The following is a 20,476-nucleotide window of genomic DNA, read 5'->3' on the forward strand; positions in this document are numbered from 1 at the left end:
TCCTGGGCAACAGAGTGAGACTCTGTCTCCAAAACAAAAAACAATAAAACAAACTAATGGGGCTAGGCATGGTGGTATATTCCTGTAGTCTCTGAAACTTGGGAGACTGAGAAGAGAGAATTGCCTGAGCCCAGTGGTTCAAGGCCAGCCTGGGCAGTGTAGTGAGACCCATCGCTGCAAAAAAAATTGTTTATATAAAATTAGCTAGCATGGTAGCACATGCCTCTACTCCCAGCTACTCAGTAGGCTGAAATGGGATCACTTGAGCCCAGGAGGTTGAGGCTGCAGTTAATCATAATCACCCTTCCTTACTCCAGCCTGGGCAACAGAGCAAGACCCTGTGTCAAAAAAAAATAAATGAAACAGCCAATATAGAATAAAGGTGCTAAAAAAGGCATAGGAGGAAATCTTCATGACTTTGGGGTAGGCAAAAAATTCTTAAACAGGGACACAAGCCACTAACCATAAAGAAGTGACAAATTATATGACATTAAAATTAAGAACCTTTATAAGGCACCATTAAGAGGGTGTAAAGGGCTGGGCATGGTGGCTTATGCCTGTAATCCCAACACCTCAGGAGGCCGAGGCAGAAGGATCGCTTGAGCCCAGGAGTTTGAGATCAGACTGAGCAAAATAGTGAGACCCTGTCTGAATAAAAAATTTAAAAATTAGCCAGGTGTCGGGGCATGTGCCTGTAGTCCCAGCTACTCTGGAAGCTGAGGTGGGAAGATCACTTGAGCCTGAGAGGCCAAGGCTACAGTGAGCCATGATTCTGCCACTGTACTCCAGCCTGGGCAGCAGAGCAAGACCCTGTCTCAAAAAGGGTGTAAAGATATCACAGACTAGAAGATGTGTGTGATGTGCACAGGACTAGTACCATATGCACAATGACAAAGGATTAATATCTAAAGAAATCCTAAAAAAAAAAAAATAGACAAGAGACTTGAGTGGCCAACAGATATATGAAGAAGTGTTCAACTTATTTAGTCAAAGAAAATGCAAATTAAACCACAGTGAGCGATCACTAAACTCAGCAGCATGAACAAAATGAAGATAACTGCTAGACAATAGCTAGTGTGGTAAGGACTTCCTGTTTGAGCCATGGTTATTTAGAAGTATGTTACTTAATATCAAGTGTTTGGAGAGTTCCCTCATTTTTCTGTTACTGGTTTCTAGTTTAATTCCATTATGGTCAGAGATCATACTTTATATGATTTCAATTTTTAAAAATTTGTTTTGTGACTTTTATGGCTTAGAATATAGTCTGTCTTGAATGCTCCAAGCTTGAACACTTGAAAACACTATATATTTTTCTGTTGTTAGGTGGAGTGTCCTCTAAATGTCAGTTAGATCCAGTTGGTTGATGGTGGTGTTCAGGTTGCTGATTTTCTGTCTACTGGTTCTATGTATTGAGAAGTGTTGAAGTCTCCAGCTCTGATAGTGGATTTGTCTGTTCTTCATTTGTCAGTTTTTGTTTCATGTATTTTGAATCTCTTTTGTTAGATGCATATACACTTAGGACTATGCTGTCTTGATGAATTGACCTTTTTTATCATTATGAAATAGCCCTCTTATTTATTTTATGTTTTTTAGAGACAGGGTCTTGCTATGTCACCCAGGCTGGAGCGCAGTGATGTGATCAAAACTCACTGCAGCTTTGAACTCCTGAGCTCCAGTGATTCTCCTGCCTCAGTCTTCTGAGGAGCTGGGACTACAGGCACGTGCCACTGTGCCTATCAATTTTTTTTTTTTTTTTTTTTGGTAGAGACAGGATCTTCCTTTGTTACCCATGCTGGTCTGAAACTCCTAGCCTCAAGTGATCCTCCCATTTTGGCCAAGTGCTGAGATTACAGGCATGAGCCACTGCACCCAGCCCTCTTTATCACTGGTAATTTTCTTTGTTATGAAGTCTACCTTGCTTGTTTGACATTAATATAGCCACTCCAGCTGTCTTTTGATTAGTGTTTGCGTGACATATCTTTTTTTTTTTTTTTTAAGACAGGGTGGTCTTGCTCTGTCACCCTGGCTGGAGTGCAGTGGCATGATCATGGCTCACTGCAGCATTGAACTCTAGCTCAAGCCATCCTCCCACCTAAGCCTCCCAAGTATGGGATTATAGGTGTGTGCCACCGTGGCTGGCTAATTTTTTTTTTTTTTTTTTTTTTTTTTTTATAGAGACGAGGTCTCACTGTGTTGCTCAGGCTGGTCTGGAACTCCTGGGCTCAAGTGATTCTTCCACCTCAGTCTCCCAAAGTGTTACATGAGCCAGTGCGCCTGGCTTGTCTGTGTTTTGTTTCCTATGCCTTTGATATGATATCCATGTTCTTTTGCATATGGATATCCAGTTTTCTCAGCAACATTTATTAAAAAGACTATCTTTTCCCCGTTGAATGGTCTTGGCGTCCTTGTCAAAATCATTTGACCATACATGACAGGATTTATTTCTGGGCTGTCAACTCTATTCCCATGGTCTGTATGTCTGTCTTCCTGCCAGTACCACATTGTTGTGATTACTGCAGTTTGTTAGTAAGTTTTGAAATCAGGAAGTGTGAATCCTGAATCTGTTTTTCTTTTTCAACATGGTGTTGGCTATCTGGGGTCCGTGGAGATTCCATATGAATTTCAGCATGTATTTTCTATTTCTGCAAAAAAAAAAAAAAGTCATTGGGATTTTGCTTCAGTTTACGTATGAATCGGTAGCTCACTTTTGGGAGTATTGACATCTTAACAATATTAAAATATCTTGTCTCAACAATATCGTCCAACCCATGGAAGTGTGATGTTTTTCCTTAATTATATCTTCATTAATTTCTTTCAGCAATGTTTTGTAGTTTTCATTGTATGAATCTTTTACCTCCTTGGTTAAAATTCCTAAGTATTTTATTCTTTTTAGTGCTATTGTAAGTGGAATTGTTTTTATAATTTCCTTTTCAAATTGTTCAGTGTGAGTATATAGAAATGCAAATGATTTTTGTGTGCTGACTTTGTATCCTGCTGCTTTGCTGATTCTCTTATTGTAATTATTTTTTGTGTGTAATGTTTAGGCCTAGTTTTTTACATATCATATTAAATCTGTGAATTAATTTTACTTCTTTCTTTCCAATTTGGATATTTATTTTTTTGTTAATTGCTGTGGCTAGAACTTCCAGTACTAGGTTAAATAGTAGTGGTAAAGGTGAATGTTCTCATCTTAGAAGAAAATTTTTTAGTCATTCCCTATTCACTATTGAGTACGATGTTCATTCAATGTGCATTTCTGTTTTTTTTCTTTTTCCTTTTTTTTTTTTTTTTTTATAGACGGAGTCTCGCTCTGTCGCCCAGGCTGGAGTGCAGTGGCACAATCTCGGCTCACTGAAAGCTCCGCCTCCCGGGTTCACGCCATTCTCCTGCCTCAGCCTCCCGAGTAGCTGGGAGTATAGGCGCCCGCCACCACACCCGGCTAGTTTTTTGTATTTTTAGTAGAGACGGGGTTTCACCATGTTAGCCAGGATGGTCTCGATCTGCTGACCTCGTGATCCGCCCGTCTCGGCTTCCCAAAGTGCTGGGATTACAGGCGTGAGCCACCGTGCCTGGCTCTGTTTTTTTTTTTCTTTAAAAACTTTTAGGCTGGGCGCAGTGGCTCACGCCTGTAATCCCAGCACTTTGGGAATCCGAGGCGGGTGGATCACTTTAGGTCAGGAGTTTGAGACTAGCCTGGCCAACATGGTGAAACTCCGTCTCTACTAAAAATACAAACATTTGCCGGGTGTGATGTTGGGTGCCTGTAATCCCAGCTATTCGGGAAGCTGAGGCGGAAGAGTTGCTTGAACCCTGGAGGCGGAGGTTGCAGTGAGCCGAGATTGGGCCACTGTACTCCAGCCTGGGCGACAGAGCAAGACTACGTCTCAAAAAAAAAAAAAAATTGTAATAAGCTTTCTCAGGTTTAACAATGTAGGTTTTTCAAATATGGCTTTATGTTGAGATGTTTCCCTTGTACGTTTAGTTTGTTGAATGTTTTCATTTTGAGAGGGTGTTACATTTTGTCACATGCCTTTTCTGCAGCAATTGAGATGATGTGATATGTTTCCCGTTATTCCATTAATGTGGTATGTTACCTTGAATTTTGTAGGTTGGACCATCCATGCATTTCAGGAATAAATCCCACTTGGTTGTGGTGTATAATCTTTCTAAAATGCTACTGAATTCACTTTGCTAGTATTTGTAGAGGATTTTTGCATCAATGTGCATAAGGGATATTAGTCTGTAGTTTTCTTTTATTGAATGCCTGGTTCTGATATGAGGGTAATACTGGCCTCTTAGAATGATTTAGGAAGTTGTTGTTTTTTTTGTTTTTTTTTTTTTTGAGTCGGAGTCTTGCTCTGTCACCCAGGCTGGAGTGCAGTGGCGCAATCTCGGCTCACTGCAAGCTCCGCCTCCCGGGTTCACGCCATTCTCCTGCCTCAGCCTCCCGAGTAGCTGGGACTACAGGCGCCCGCCACCACGCCCGGCTAATTTTTGTATTTTTAGTAGAGATAGGGTTTCACCTTGTTAGCCAGGATGGTCTCCATCTCCTGACCTCGTGATCTGCCCGCCTGGGCCTCCCAAAGTGCTGGGCTTACAGGCGTAAGCCACCGCGCCCGGCCAGGAAGTATTTCTTACTCTCCACTTTTTTGGAAAACTTTTGAGAAGGGTTGGTACTAGTTGTTGTTTAAATGTTTGGTAGAATTAATCACTGAAGACTTCAGGTTCAGGACTTTTCTTAGGAGATTTTTGATTACTGATTCAATCTGCTTACTAGTTACAGGTCTATTCAGATTTTCTGTTTCTTTGTGATTTAGTCTTGGTAGGGGTTTTTTAATTTGTTTGTTTGTTTTTAAAACAGAGTCTTGCTCTGTTGTCCAGGCTGGAGTGCAGTGGCACAATATTGGCTCACTGCAACCTCCGCTTCCCGGGTTCAAGTGATTCTCCTGCTTCAGCCTCCCAAGTACCTGGGGCTACAGGCACCCACCACCATGCCCAGCTAATTTTTGTATTTTTATTTTAGTGGAGATGAGGTTTTACCATGCTGACCAGGCTGGTCTCAAAATCCTAACCTCAGGTGATCTGCCCACCTCAGCCTCCCAAAGTGTTGGCTTACAGGCGTGAGCCACCATGCCCAGCCCTTGTTTGTTTTTTGTTGTGTGTATGTTGTTGTTTTGTTTTTTGTTGTTTTTGTTGTTGTTGTTTCTGAGACAGGGTCTCCCTTTGTTACCCAGACTGGAGTGCAGTTGCATGATCACAGCTCACTGCAGGCTCGACCTCCTAGGCTCAAAACGATCCTCCCACCTCGGCGCCCCAAGTAGCTGGGACCACAGGCTCACGCCACCACCCCTGGCTAATTTTTGTACTTTTTTATAGAGACAGGTTTTCTCCATGTTGCCCAGGTTGGCCTTGAACTCCAAAGCTCAGACAGTTTGCCCACAGTCTCCCAAAGTCTGGGATTACGGGCACGAGCCACCGTTCCTGGCTATTTCCCTTCAATTCTGTCAGTTTTGCTTTATATATTTTGACGGTCTGTTATTAGGTGCAGTCTGTTTATAATTTTATCTTCTTGCTGTATTGAACCTTTATATAATGCCCTTTTTTAATCTTTTCTTTATTTAAAGTCTCTTTTGTCTTATAGTAATAGAGCCCTGCTCTTTTTTGGTTATTGTTTGCATGGAATATGTTTTTCCATCCTTTGACTTTCAATCTAGTTGTGTCTTTGGATCTAAAGTGATTCTTTTCTGTAGTCCCAGTTACTTGGGAGGCTGAGGCAGGAGGATTGCTTAAGCCCAGGAGTTCAAATCTAGCCTGAGCAACATAGAGAGACCCTGTCTCTCTAAAAAAAAAAAGTAAAAATAAAAAAGTAAGTTTCTTATAGATGGCATATAATTGGGTAATGTAGTTTTTTTCCATGTTGCTAATCTCTATCTTCTGATTGGAGAGTTTAATCCATTTACACTTAGTTACTGATCAGGAAAGACTTGTGTCATTTTGCTGCTGCTTTTCTATACCTTATAGGATTTTATTTATTTATTTTTTTAGAGATGGAGTCTTGCTGTCACCCAGGCTGGAGTGCAGTGGTGCAATCTTGGCTCACTGCAACCTCCGCCTCCCGAATTCAAGCGTTTCTCCTGCCTCAGCTTCCCAAGTAGCTGGGACTACAGGCGTGTGCCATCACACCCAGCTAATTCTTTGGGGTTTTTTGTTTGTTTTGTTTTTGAGACAGAGTCTTGGTCTGTTGCCCAGGCTGGAGTGCAGTGGCAATCTTGACTCACTGCAACCTCTGCCTCCCAGATTCAAGCAATTTTCCTGCCTCAGCCTCCCTAGTAGCTGGGACTACAAGTGCCCGCCACCACACCCAGCTAATTTTTGTATTTTTAGTAGAGAAAGGGTTTCACCATATTGGTCAGGCTGGTCTCGAACTACTAACCTCAGGTGATCCACCTGCCTCAGCCTCCCAAAGTGCTGAGATTGCAGGTGTGAGCCACTGTGCCCAGCCACCTTATAGGTTTTTTTGTTTTGTTTTGTTTTTGTTTTTGTTTTTAAATTGAGACAGAGTCTTGCTCTGTTGCCCAGGCTGGAGTGCAGTGGCATGATCTCAGGTCACTGCATCCTCCGCCTCCCAGGTTCGAGGGATCCTCCTGCTTCAGCCCCACTAGTAACGGGATTATTGGCACTCACTACCATGCCCAGCTAATTTTTGTATTTTTAGTAGAGATGGGTTTTTGCCATGTTGGCCAGGCTGGTCTTGAACTCCTGACTTCAAGTGATCCACCCACCTCGGCCTCCCAAAGTGCTGGGATTACAGGCATGAGCACCCGGCCGCACCCGGCCAAGGACTTTAAAATCTCTAATTACCTGCATTATTGTCTTCTTTGGTGTTTAGCTGGAGTTTTGTAGGTTTTCTTTTTTCTTTTTGTAGTAACATGTTTAATTATTTTCTCATTTTAGTTTGTGTAACACTGTAATTTGAATTTATAGCAGTGTAATTTCAGTAACATGCAAAAATTCTGCTTCTTTATAGCCTCATCTCCACCCCTTTCAGTTGTCACAAAATTACATTATTACATATTGTGTGTCTCAAAACATAAACTCATAATTGTTTAAATGCATTAGTGTGCTAAGGTGTGTTTTATGGACCCAAATGTGATCTATCTTGGTGAATGTTCCATGTGAGCTTTAGAGGAATGTGTATCCTGCTGCTGTTGGATGAAGTGCTCTATAGATGTTAGTTCTGTCCGGTTGCTTGATGGTGCTGTTGAGTTCATTATGTCCTTACTGATTTTCTGCGTGCTGGATCTATCCACTTTGATAGATTGATGTTGAAGTTTCCAACTATAATAGTGAATTCATCTGCTTTTCCTTGCAGTTCTTAGTTTTTGCTTTGAGGATTTTGATGCTCTGTTGTTAGGCGTATACACGTAAGGTTTGTTACCTCATCTTAGAGAAATAGTTCTTTATAATTTTGTAATATCCTTTTTCTATCCCTGATAATTTTCCTTGCTCTGAAGTCTGCTCTGCCTGAAATTAGTATGGCTACTGGGACTTTCTTTTTGATTCCTGGTATGTCTTTTTCCATCTCTTTAATTTTTTCTCTTTTTTCTTTGTTTGTTTGTTTGTTTGTTTTTTTAAGACAGAGTTTTGCTCTTGTTGCCCAGGCTGGAGTGCAGTGTCGTCATCTCAGCTCACTGCAACCTCCATCTCCTGGGTTCAAGCAATTCTCCTGCCTCAGCCTCCTAAGTAGCTGAGATTACAGGCGTCTGCCACCACGCCTGGGTAATTTTTGTATTTTTAGTAGAGACAGGGTTTTACCATGTTGTCCAAGCTGGTCTTGAAATCCTGACCTCAGGTGATCCGCCCGCCTCAGCCTCCCAAAGTGCTGGGATTACAGGAGTGAGCAACCGTGCCCAGCCTCATCTCTTTAATTGTAATCTACCTGTGTCTTTATATTTAAAGTGAGTTTCCTGGGTCTTCTTTTAACATTTTTTGCAAGGTGGATTTACTGATGACAAATTCCCTTAATTTTTGTTCTTCTGAGAAAGTATTTCTCTTCATTTTTGACCCAACACATGCTTGGGTCTTATTTTTTAATATATTCTGACATTTTCTATTTCTTATTCGATGTATTTAGAACATTGACATTTAAAGTGATTATTGGTACAGTTAGATTAATATCTGCCATATTTATTACTGTTTTCTGTTGTTTTTATTCTTCCCTTTTTATTTTGTTCTTCCACTCTTTTTCTGCTTTCTCTGGGTTTAATTGAACATTTTATATGATTACATTTTTTCCTCTCTCAGCATGTCAATTATGCTTCTTCTTACATACTTTTAAAAAGTCTTGGCTGGCCGCAGTGGCCCGTGCCTGTAATCCCAGCACTTTGGGAGGCCAAGGTGGGTGGATCACCTGAGGTCAGAAGTTTGAGACCAGCCTCAGTAACATGGTGAAACCCCCTCTCTACTAAAAATACAAAAAATTAGCCGGGCGTGATGGTGGGCGCCTGTAATCCCAGCTACTTGGGAGGCTGAGGCAGGAGAATGGCTTGAACCCGGGAGGCGGAGGTTGCAGTGAGCCGAGATGGTGCCATTGCACTCTAGCCTGGTTGACAAGAGCGAGACTCCATCCCAAAAGAAAAAAAAAAAAAAAAGTCTTTGCCCTTGAGTTTGGTATTTACAGTTACAACTAATCCAATTCCACTTTCAGCTGATGCTATACCACTTCATGGGCTGTACAAGTTCCCAGTAACAGAGTATTCCCAGTTCATCCTTACTGTCCCTTATGATATTGCTGTCATTAATTTCACTTATTCAAAAGTGAAATTATTATTTTTATTATTATTATTATTATTATTATTATTATTATTATTTTGAGATGGAGTCTCGCTCTGTCGCCCAGGCTGGAGTGCGGTGGCTCAATCTCGGCTCACTGCAAGCTCCGTATCCTGGGTTCATGCCATTCTCCTGCCTCAGCCTCCCAAGTAGCTGGGACTACAGGCGCCCACCACCAAGCCCGGCTAATTTTTTTTGTATTTTTAGTAGAGGCGGGGTTTTTCCATGTTAGCTAGGATGGTCTCGATCTCCTGACCTTGTGATCCGCCCGTCTCGGCCTCCCAAAGTGCTGGGATTACAGGTGTGAACCATCGCACCCGGCCATAAGTGAAATTATTGACAGCAATATCATAAGGGACAGTAAGGATGATTATTGACCCAATCATTGAATACATTGTTGTGGGTTTGTTTTTGTTGTTGAGACAGGGTTTTTTTGTTTGTTTGTTTTTTGAGATGGAGTTTCGCTCTGTCACCCAGGCTGGAGTGCAGTGGCACGATCTGGGCTCACCGCAAGCTCCACCTCCCAGGTTCGCGCCATTCTCCTGCCTCAGGCTCCTGAGTAGCTGGGACTACAGGTGCCCGCCACCATGCCTGGCTAATTTTTTGTATTTTTAGTAGAGACGGGGTTTCACTGTATTAGCCAGGCTGGTCTCAAACTCCTGACCTCGTGATCTGCCCACCTCAGCCTCCCAAAGTGCTGGGATTACAGGCATGAGCCACTGCGCCTGGCCGAGACAGGGTCTTGGTCTGTCATCCAGGCTGGAATATAGTGGTGCGATCATAGCACACCACACCCTTGAACTCCAGGGCTCAAATGATCCTCCTGCTTCAGCCCCTCAAGTAGCTGAGACTACAAGTGTGCACCACCATGCCTAGATAATTTTTTTTTTTTAATTTCTAATAGAGACAGGGTCTCACTATGTTGCCCAGGCTGGTCTTGAACTCCTGGTCTGAAGAAATCCTCCCGCCTCAGCCTCCCAAAGTGTTGGGATTAACAGGTGTGAGCTATTGTACCCAGCTTTTAAAAATATTAATAATAGAGTCAGCGCGTTGCTATATGGCCCAGGCTAGAGTGCAGTGGCTATTCACAAGAGCAATCCCATTACTGATCAGTACAGGAGTTTTGACCTCATTTGACTTCATTTCTGACCTGGGCTTATTCACCCCTCCTTAGGCAACCTGGTGGTCCTTAAGGAGGGGAGGTCACCATATTCCAGGGAGGTCACCATTTTGATGCCAAACTTAGTGCAGACACTCAGTCCAAATAGCCCAGAACTCCTGGACTCAAGCTATCCTGCCTCAGCCTCTTGAGTAACTGGGTCTACAGGCATGCACCACCATGCTTAGCTGTTGCTGTTATTACCTTGAACAAACTGTTATCAGTTAAGAGTAAGAAAAGCAGGCCGGGTGTGGTGGCTCTCGCCTGTAATCCCAGCACTTTGGGAGGCTGAGGCAGATGGATCGCTTGAGGTCAGGAGTTCAAGACCAGCCTGGCCAACATGGTGAAACTCCATCTCTACTAAAAATACAAAAATTAGCTGGGCATGGTGGCGTGTGCCTATAATCCCAGCTACTCGGGAGGCTGAGGCGGGAGAATTGCTTGAACCTGGGAGGCAGAGGTTGCAGTGAGCCAAGATCGCACCATTGCACCCCAGCCTGGGTGACAGAGCCAGACTCCGTCTCAAAAAAAAAAAAAAAAAAAGAGTAAGAAAAGTAAAATATTTTGCCTTCACTTATTTCTTCTCTAATGCTCTTCCTTTATAGGTCTTTATTTCTGACCTGTATTATTTTCCTTCTTTCTCAAACACTTCTTAATATTTTTTGCAAGGCAGGTCTACTGATGACAGATTCTGTTAATTTTTATTCTTCTGAGAAAGTCTCTTCTCTTTTGAAGGGTAATTTTACTGGATACAGATTTTTAGGTTAGTAAGGTTTTTTTTTTTTTTCCTTACAACACTATAAATATTCCCTCTACTGTTTTTCCTTGAATAATTTCTCAAAGAAGTCTGATGTAATTCTTATCCTTACTCCTTTATAGGAAAGGAATTTATTTCCCTGTGGCTTCTCTCAAGATTTTCTCTTTGCCTTTGATTTTCTATAGTTTATTGTATGCTTCCATGTAGTTTTGTTCTGTTTTTGTTTTTTGGTATTTATCCTACCTGGTATTCTGTGGGCTCCCCAGATCTGTGTTTAGCATCTGTCATCAGTTTTGGAAAATTCTCAGTTCATTATTGTTTCAGATATTTTTTCTGCTCATTTCTGCCTGTCACCATCTTCTGGATTCCCGTTATGCATATTTTTGCCTTTCTAATTGTCCCACAGTTCTTGGATATTCTGTTCCATCTTGTTCATTCTTTTCTCTCTGCGTTTCAGTTTGGGAAGTTGCTACTGACTTTTTTTTTCAAGCTCATTGATTCTTTCCTTTGACTGTATCTAATTGATGAATCCATCAAAGGCATTCTTCACTTTTCTTACAGTTTTTTTGTTTGTTTGTTTCTAGCATTTCCTTTTGATTCTTTGAATTTTTATCTCTGCTGAAATTACCCATCTGTTTTAGCTATTGTCTACTTTTTCCATTAGAGCCCTTAGCATATTAATCATAGTTGTTTCAAATCAGAGTTGTTAGCTGTGATAATTCTAACATCTCTGCTATTTCTGAGCCTGGTTTTGATGCTTGCTATATCTCTTCAAAGTCTGCTTTTTAATTGTAGTATGCCTTGTAATTTTTTTGTTGAAAACCAGACTTGATGTACTTGTTAAAAGGAACTGAGGAGGCCAGGCACGGTGGCTCACGCCTGTAATCCCAACACTTTAGGAGGCTGAGCGGGGAGGATCGCTTGAGCCCAGGAGTTCAAGACCAGCCTGGGCAACGTAGAGACCCCACCTCTACTAAAAATAGAAAAACTAGCTGGGCATGGTGGCACACGCCTGTAATCCCAGCTACTCAGGAGGCTGAGGCAGGAGAATTGCTTGAACCCGGGAGGTGGAGGTTGCAGTGAGCCAAGATCATGCCACTGTACTCCAGCCTGGGCAACAGAATGAGATTCTGTCTGGGAAAAAAAAAAAAAAAAAAAAAAAGTAGGCCAGGCACAGTGGCTCACGCCTGTAATCCCAGCACTTTGGGAGGCCAACGCAGGCTGATCACTTGAGGTCAGGAGTTCGAGACCAGCCTGATCAACATGGCGAAACCCTGTCTCTACTAAAAATACAAAAGTTAGCTGGGCATGGTGGCAGGCGCCTGTAATTCCAGCTACTTGGGAGGCTGAGGCAGGAGAATCGCTTGAACCCAGGAGGCGGAGGTTGAGATTGAGCCACTGCACTCCAGCCTGGGTGACAGAATGAGACTCCATCTCAAAAAAAAAAAAAAGAAAAGGAAGTAACTGAGGAAAATCGGCATTTGGTGTGAGTTTTTTAGTTTATCTGGCTAGGCATTAGGCTCTGTCTACTGTTTGCTGTTAACTATAGCTGTCAGAACTAAAATTTCCTCCTGTGTCTGTTTTTCCTTCCTTGGGTTTCCCTAGAGACTTCTTAAATAAAGTCTGAGATATGCAGGTTTTTCTGTTCTATTCTCCTGTTATTATATAGGAGCCCTATTTATGTGGTGGGAAGGAGGGGAAGTGTCCTAAGTCCTGTGACTAGGTCTCAGTCTTTTTGTGAGCCTGTGCCCCTGGCCTGTGACTTTCACCAGCACTTCTCAGTTTGGGGTTTTTGCCTCCTTAGGTGAAACAGGAAGGGAGAGGGGGCTGGAGTTGGGCCCTTGCTTTCCTGCCTGTGGAAGGCTTAGGGGTGCTTAAGTTGGATCAACCTTTCCCTTAGGCTGATTAGGATCTTATAAAACCTGATTAAGTTATGCTCTTGTAAAATAGTTTCCTTTGAGGACAGGCCTTGTTAAGAACAGAAAGCTCTAGACATACTCCTTGTGGCTGCTTTCCCCCTCCCCTGCCAGAAGTATGAGGGGATCTTTCTCTGATCTTGACTGTGAGAACCTGGTAGGGCTCATGGAGGTAAAGTCCAAATTGAATCTCCAGCAGTTCATGAATTGCTGTGTAAATTTTCCTACCTCGTTTCCACTCCTGGGCTCCTGCTCAGGTAAGCTCCAGTTCACTCTGTTGACCTGTCTCCAGTGTCGGGGGCAGTCATTTGCCCTGTAACTTCAGTTCTCTGATGCAGCTAAAAGGGGTTGTTTGCCAGTTCAGTATTTTTTCTTGTAAGGATGGTAGTGACAACTTCTAAGCTCCTGACGTTCCTGACTGAAGAGTGAAAGTCCTTTGCTTTCACTTTTTAATGACATTTTTGGTGGATAAAAATAATTCCAGTTGACAGGTTTTTGTGTGTGTGTGTGTGTTTTTTTTCCTCCCAGTACTTTAAAGATGTTACTTCTTTGTCTTTTGGCTTACAGCAGAAGTAACATGTCATTCTTACCTATATTTATCAGTACATAATATGCTTTTTAGCTTAACTGCTTTTAAGACTTTTTAATTTAACAGTGGTTTTCTACAACTTGATTATGATGTGTCTTGGTGCAGTTTTCTTGAGGTTTATTCTGTTTGGGTTTTTCTTTTTTTTCTTTTGAGACGGAGTCTTGCTCCATCGCCCAGGCTGGAGTGCAGTGGCGCAATCTCGGCTCACTGCATGCTCCGCCTCCAGGGTTCACGCCATTCTCCTGCCTCAGCCTCTCGAGTAGCTGGGACTACAGGCGCCCACCACCACACCCAGCTAATTTTTTGTATTTTTTAGTAGAGACGGTGTTTCACCGTGTTAACCAGGATGGTCTCGTTCTCCTGACCTCGTGATCCGCCCACCTCGGCCTCCCAAAGTGCTGAGATTACAGGCGTGAGCCACCACGCCCGGCCTCTGTTTGGGTTTTATTGACTTTCTTGGATGTGTGAATTGATAGTTTTCATCATATTTCGGAAGTTTTGCTTATTTCTTCAAATATTTCTCTCTCCTCTTTCTTTTTCTTCTAGGACTTCCAATTATGTGCACATTAGACAGCTTGATAGTGTCCAACAATTTTTTTCTCTCTGCCTTATTTGAGTAGTTTCAATTGCTATATCTTCAAATTCATGGATCTTTTCTCTTTCAGTGTTGATTTGATGTTAATCCCATCTGGTGCATCTTTTCATTTCAGGTATTGTTTTTACTGTCTTCTGGAAGTTCCATTTGGATCTTTCTATATCTTCCATGTTCTCATCATGCTTATGTTTCCCTTTACCTTCTTAAATATATGCCAAACTATTGTCCTTGTCTGCTAGTTCCTTTATCTGTGTCATTTCTAGGTCAGTTTCTATTGACTGTATGGTTATAGGTCATAATTTTCCTCTCTTTCTTGCATGTCTGTTATAGCAGTTATCAGTTTATTTCCTCTCAACTCTCAATCCGCCCTTCATTGCCACTTGTGATACTGGAACATTTCTCTCTTGCCCCATGCTGGTCTTTGTCAGTGGAAAGCGTTGAGAGGAAAGGGCATTTCTTGGTTCTTTGTGCTTTGCTTACACCTGTCTGTGACATGAGCTGGTATGTGGGACATATAGGGTGCTCAGGCAGCTTTCAGGCAGGTCCCATAGCACCCCAGCTAGCCGCCTGGCAGCTTTCTGGTGAGTTCAACAGCACCCCCACACCAACCCCCCGGGTTTCCAGCACTCCTCAGACAGCCTTCCAGCTCATTGTGTTAGCGTCCTCGCAAGTGGTTCTTGGCCCTTAGCTTTGTCCTGGGACAGCCCAGTCAGCTTCATCATCTAGTGCGTACTTTTGACTACACCCTCTGCTAGGTCTGAATCCTTCCCTTAGTTATCTCCCTTTACCCTAGGGTGTTCTGTAGATTTCTCTTTTGTTCCCTCTTAGTCAACTCCCTGTAAATAGTTAATAATTGTTATGCTAAACTTCCCTTGTTTGAGGTACCATGTGGTTTCTGTCCCCTGGTGGGACCCTGACTGATAGGCCTGGTTATTTTTTAAATTGGATGCTGAATATTGTGAATTTCAAATTGTTGGCTGGGCCAGGTGTGGTGACTCATGCCTGTAATCCCAGAACTTTGGGAGGCTGAGGCAGGTGGATCATTTGAGCTCAGGAGTTCAAGACCAGCCTGGGCAACATAGCAAGACCCTGTCTCTACAAAAAATAAAATAAATTATTGGCTGGTGAATTTTGTTGAATTCCTTCGAATAGTGTTGGGTTTGGGTCTGGAATGCAGTTAAGTCCCTTGGAAGCAGCGATCCTTTAGAGACTTCTGAACTTTTTAGTCGGTCCAGTGCTGCTTTAGTCTGCAGTTGACTTAGCTCTATTACTAAGGGTGATGCCCTTCTGCGAAGTCTACCCAATACCCCATGAATTAGGAGATCTCTTCACAGTGGCTTGTGGGAACACAAAATATTCCCTGTGTGAACTCTGCGGATTGTTTTGTGTGCTGCTTCCTCAGGATTCTTTCCTGGGCCTTCTCATATAGTTTTTCTCACCCAGGGACAGATCTGTTTTCAGCTAAAGACTCCAGGAGACCCTCTGCAGATCTTGGCTCTGCCTCTGTGGAGCTGCCTCCTCCCCAGGACTCTGCCCTGCAAATAGCAGCAGTCTTGGCCTCCCTGAGCTCTGAACTCTGTCTTCCCAACTCAGAAAGACTGCAGGTTCCAGCTGAGTTTCCCTGCCTGTGCTGCAGCCTGGAACCCGCCTCCTGGCTGTAATTGGTGCAGTCATAGGACGAGCTCTCTGGTCTCCCTTATCTTGGAATCACTGTCCTGCACTGTTTTCCACCAACTGAAGACAAAAGTATGTTGTCCAGTTTTCCAGGTGTTCAGGGTTCCATGTTGCTGCATCCTACATGAGTATATAAACAGAGAACAAACAAAACAGCCTGTCAGGAGTTTGCTGAAGTTTCAGAATAGGTGGTGCTGGCTGAGCTGATGGGCATGAGTAACACTCCCCTTTTCCTTCTTTTAGTGACCACAATGTGAATGGGAATAGCAAGATGGCAAAGGCTTGCTGAGTGAGTGGCGCAGCGCCAGCCTGGGTAGTGGCCTCCCCAGCAAGTTGCATGTCACTAGCTTCCTGTGGCTGTCACTCCTGGGCCCAGGCACCTCCGAAGATCAGCACCTCCTCATGGACTCAAGCGAGGACAGGAGCCCGTCACCCATGAGCTCGCAAGGGCAGAGCTGCTGTCCTGTCTCGACGGCTCCACCGTGACTCCAGTGGACTTTGGACAGTGGGGAGCGGGCCCAACAGTGCCACTCGGGTGTGGTCACTCTGGCTTTGGGTGGATCAGGACCAAACTAGACTCATCCCCAGCCCCCAGGTGTTGTTGCTACTCCTGCCTGAGGCCCCATCCACAGCTGCAGCTGTGGCGGAGTGGCTAGTGGTGGCCAGCATGGCCCTGCTGCAGCTCCACGCTGCGGCGGGGGCATGGCCCTGACCAGCAGCCACCCCTCCATGTGGGCCACGGGGGAGGAGCCTAGGAAGCCGCCCTGGCAAGGTGAGTGGACGCATTTACGTGGTGAGAGGTGAAAACCAGTGCCGCTCCCCAGAGCCCTGCGGTTCCTGGGGAGGCTGAGACTTGCAGACGCCTTGCCTGCTCTCCTCCTGGGGTGCTTTCCTGTTCCCAGGGCTGGGACCTTGGAGGGAGAATGGAGGCAGAGCCTCTGTCTGCCCCCGCTCGCGTGCCCAGCACAGGCAGGCCCTCTGGGGAGCCCCTCAGTGGCTGGTGGGGAGTCTGGGGCAGGGTGAGGGACAGCATCTTCCACCGACCACAGGCTTGGGCAGCATCTGTCCTGGAGGCCACCCCTGCGGGAAGGCCTCTTTTGTGTGACTCCTTCTCTGCGAAATGGCTTCTCCATGCAGTTCAGCCCCACAGGTGCCCTGAGAAAACACGAAATGCTTTCTGCATGTGTCCCAGCCCCCAGAGAAGAATTTGGTTACAGAGAAGGTGACAGCTCATGGCTTCCTGAGGGTGGGGCTGTGGGAGAAGTCCCCAGGGGAGCTTGGGGCCCATGGCCTCCCACACCCTGGGTGGGGCTGCCCACTGGGAGGCCCACATTGCCTCAGTGTCTTGCACCCTACAGTTCAGGGTGCCTGGGGGCTGGAAGGAGAGCAGGAGCCGGGGACCGTGGCTCACAGGGACCTGGGGAGAACTGTGGAACCAGCCTTCCCAGCCGTCCCACCCAGGAAAGGAGCGGGCAGAGTTGGAAGAAATACAGCACTGCCTTGGCCTTGGCCTCAGACCCGAGGGTCTGGCTATAGCCATGGTGGCGGCTGTGTCGTGGGGGCTGCATCATGGAACTGGCAGTGGCCCCAGGACTGTGGACCAGTGCATACTAGCACAAAGTTCCTGCTGGGCTCGGTGTGGGAGCCCCTCCTGGCCGTGGAGACAGGCCCACGTCAGCCCCCCAGGATCTGTTGCCCAGCAGCTCTCAGCCTTTTGCTTGGGGCCTCTTTGCGTGGAATCGTTCTGAGTTCTCCGCTATCTGGCAGCATCATCTTCTGAGCACTGCTCTGACAGGTGCCTTAGTCCACAGACTGCCATGCCCTGCCATGCCCTCCCATTAGGAGCCATCCTTGGGTACTCGTGTGTCACCCGTGGTTACTCCACCATCCTGCCAGGCCATGGGATGTGGAGGCTGAAGAGTCCAAATGGGACAGAAGCCTGTCCCCTCACTCCTTCCTCAGAGAGGCCTTGGTTGGGCTCACACTGAGTAGGGGCAACCAGCAGCTGGAGATAGTGGAGCCCTTAAACTGTGGCTCCAGAGCAGAAGGCCCCCTCTGACACACCTTTCATCCAGCATATTCTCCGTGAGCACCTGCCACGGCCCAGGCCTTGCTCTCGGTGCTGCCGGCTGAGCCCAGCTCTCGTGGGGCTTGCATCTAACGGGAGAGGATAACTACAGTGTGAGTGAGATGTGATTCATAGTGAGGAATAGATACGCAGGATGGAGATGGAGTGGTAGGACAGCGTGTGCTCGCTGAAATTGGATGATATGAAAGAGGCTCTAGCGAAGGGAGGGACGCGCTGTGGAGGAGGCAGAGTGCTGAGGGGAGGGACAGTGTGAAGGCCTGAAACTTTCTGTCTGCAAATGCGCCCCATGGCCAGCACTGGGCAGGAAGCAGCAATGACGTGCAGTTCTTGTCAGAAGCCTCTAGGGGCAGGATAGGGGCCTGTATTGGGGACAGACACCCCCATTCTCTTTGAGGAGCTGTAGCGTGAGCTTCTGGTGGAAGCAGTTTCCATGTCCTGGCATGTGCTGTCTTGTTAGGACATCATACATGACCCTAGAGTTCACATGAGGATGCAGAGGTCTTCTGTCCTAGAGGACGCTGGGCTGGGCAGAGGGAAACGGCCTTGTGTCCCTGGGGCACTCTCATTGTCGGGCACATCTCTGGATGGGACATCTGTGGCTGGAAGGTGTCTTTGTGGCCGTGCTAGTTGGACCAGCCTGGCTGGTTATCAGTCCGTGTCCTCAGCCCCTCCCCTTTTCAGTGACTCATTCCAGGTCCTGCAGGCTCTGCGTCTGGTGTGGAAGAGCTCACGGTGAAGCACTCCTGCCCAGGACCTGAGGAGCCGGCCACTGTTCAGAAGGCCCCAGCTTGAAGGCCTGGAGAGCCACCCAGCAGCACAACACAGGCAAGCTTGCGGAGGTGAGCCCCACTTCCTGCTCCCGCATGGGCTCTTCTCCCTGGGGCACTGGCTGGGCAGGATGCTGAGAAGCTGGGCAGGGGTGGCTGCTGAGAGGCAGAGAAGTCAGAGAGCTGCAGGAAATATCCCGGGGCTGGGAGACCAAGATAGGGGCTCAGGGCTGCCGAGGCGGCTGGACCTGAGGGGCCAAGACCCCTGAGCAAAGGAGCCGGAGAATAGAGACGGACATTAGGCACTGTTGTCTCTAGCCATTTGCTGATGAAGCTGCTTAGGGCAGAGGAGCAGAAAGTGGCTGAAAAGCAGAGTGGGATTTTTGGCAGTTTCGTGGAGTTAGGGAATAGGTTGGGGCCTATCAGGTGGAGGGCCCTAAGAAATATGCCAGGCTCTCATCTGGGACCAACCCTGTCTCGCCTGGGACAAGCCACAGCTGGGCTGGTCTTTACAAAGACTGCAGACGAGTTCAGTGTCGGTGGAGTTCCTGATTCACTGTCTCACTGCTGCCTACCACGGAGAGGGTGAGCTGTCCCTGTCAGGGGCCATGTCCAGACCCCCCGCCCTTCTGTCACGCCCAGTCCCTAACACTCAGTTGAAGGCACCAGGTACACTGGGAAAGGGGACCGGGGAAGAAAGGTGACGGACCCACAGGAGACTGAGATACGGTTTTTGGACATGGACTTTAGTATGTTAATCACATCTATTTTTTTTTTTATTTTATTATTTTATTTATTTATTTATTTTGAGACGGAGTCTCGCTCTGTGGCCCAGGCTGGAGTGCAGTGGTGCGATCTCGGCTCACTGCAAGCTCTGCCTTCCGGGTTCATGCCATTCTCCCGCCTCAGCCTCCCAAGTAGCTGGGACTACAGGCGCTCGCCATCACGCCTGGCTAATATTTTGTATTTTTAGTAGAGATGGGGTTTCACCGTGTTAGCCAGGATGTGATTTGCCCGCCTCGGCCTCCCAAAGTGCTGGGATTATAGGCGTCAGCCACTGTGCCCGGCCAATCACAGCTATTTTAAAGAATAGAGATAAGATGATGGATTGTTTCATAGAATTGGAATTCATAAAAAATATAATGGAAGCTCTAAAACAGAAAAGCACAATAACTGAAATTTAAAATTCAGCCAGGTGCAGTAGCTCACACCTGTAATCCCAGCACTTTGGGAGGCTGAGGTGAGGAGTTTGAGACCAGCCTGGGCAACATAGCAAGACCTTGTCTCTACTAAAAAGTTTTCAAAATTAGGCCGGGCGCAGTGGCTCACACCTGTAATCGCAGCACGTTGGGAGGCCGAGGCACGCAGATCACTTGAGGTCAGGGGTTCAAGACCAGCCTGGCCAACATGGTAAAACCTTCTCTCTACTGAAAATACAAAAATTAGCCAGGTGTGGTGGTGGGTACCTGTAATCCCAGCTACTCAGGATGCTGAGGCAGGATAATCGCTTGAATCTGGGAGGCAGAGGTTGCAGTGAGCTGAGATTGCACCCCTGTACTCCAGCCTGGGCAACAGAGTGAGACTGGGTCTCAAAAACATAAAGATTTTACAAAATTAGCCGGGGATGGTGGCACATGCCTGTGGTCCCAGCTACTTGAGAGACTGAGGAGGGAGGATTGCTAGCGCCTAGGAGGTGGAGGCTGCAGTGAGCTATGAATGTGCCACTGCACTCCAGCCTGGGCAACAGAGCAAGACTCCATCTCAAAAAAAAAAAAAAAGAAAGAAATTAAAAATCCAGTAGGTGTATTTACCAGCAGATTGGAATCAGCTGAAAAAAGGATTAGTGCTCTAGAAGAAAGGTCAATAGAAAATACGAAGTGGGGCTTGGCATGGTGGCTCACGCCTCTAATCCCAGCACTTTGGGAGGCCAAGGCAGGCGGATCAGTTGGGCTTAGAAGTTCGAGACCAGCCTGGGCAACATGGCAAAACCCCATCTCTACAAAAAATACAAAAAATTAGCCAGGCCTGGTGGCGCATGCCTGTGGTCCCAGCTTCTTGGGAGGATGAGGTAGGAAGATCACTTGAGCCTGGGAGGCTC

The 20,476-nt window shown here is 46.0% G+C and overlaps 1 protein-coding gene across 8 annotated transcripts in view; it reads left to right on the top strand.

Annotated features, from left to right (window-relative positions):
- DNASE1 (deoxyribonuclease 1) overlaps positions 1 to 20,476 on the top strand; it is a 46,805-nt gene that overhangs the window by 13,511 nt on the left and 12,818 nt on the right. For 5 of the 8 annotated variants that reach the window (XM_054533352.2, XM_024233185.3, XM_054533342.2 and 2 more), the window contains exons 2-3: positions 15,766 to 16,294; positions 18,306 to 18,450. The gene's annotated coding sequence lies outside the window, so the exon portion shown is untranslated. Of the gene's footprint in view, positions 1 to 15,765; positions 16,295 to 18,292; positions 18,451 to 20,476 lie in introns of all 8 variants that reach the window. The other 3 variants (XM_063717541.1, XM_054533343.2, XM_054533345.2) reach the window with 2 other exon arrangements.

This window comes from Pongo abelii, chromosome 18, assembly GCF_028885655.2.
Source record: "Pongo abelii isolate AG06213 chromosome 18, NHGRI_mPonAbe1-v2.0_pri, whole genome shotgun sequence".
Classification (NCBI taxonomy): domain Eukaryota; kingdom Metazoa; phylum Chordata; class Mammalia; order Primates; family Hominidae; genus Pongo; species Pongo abelii.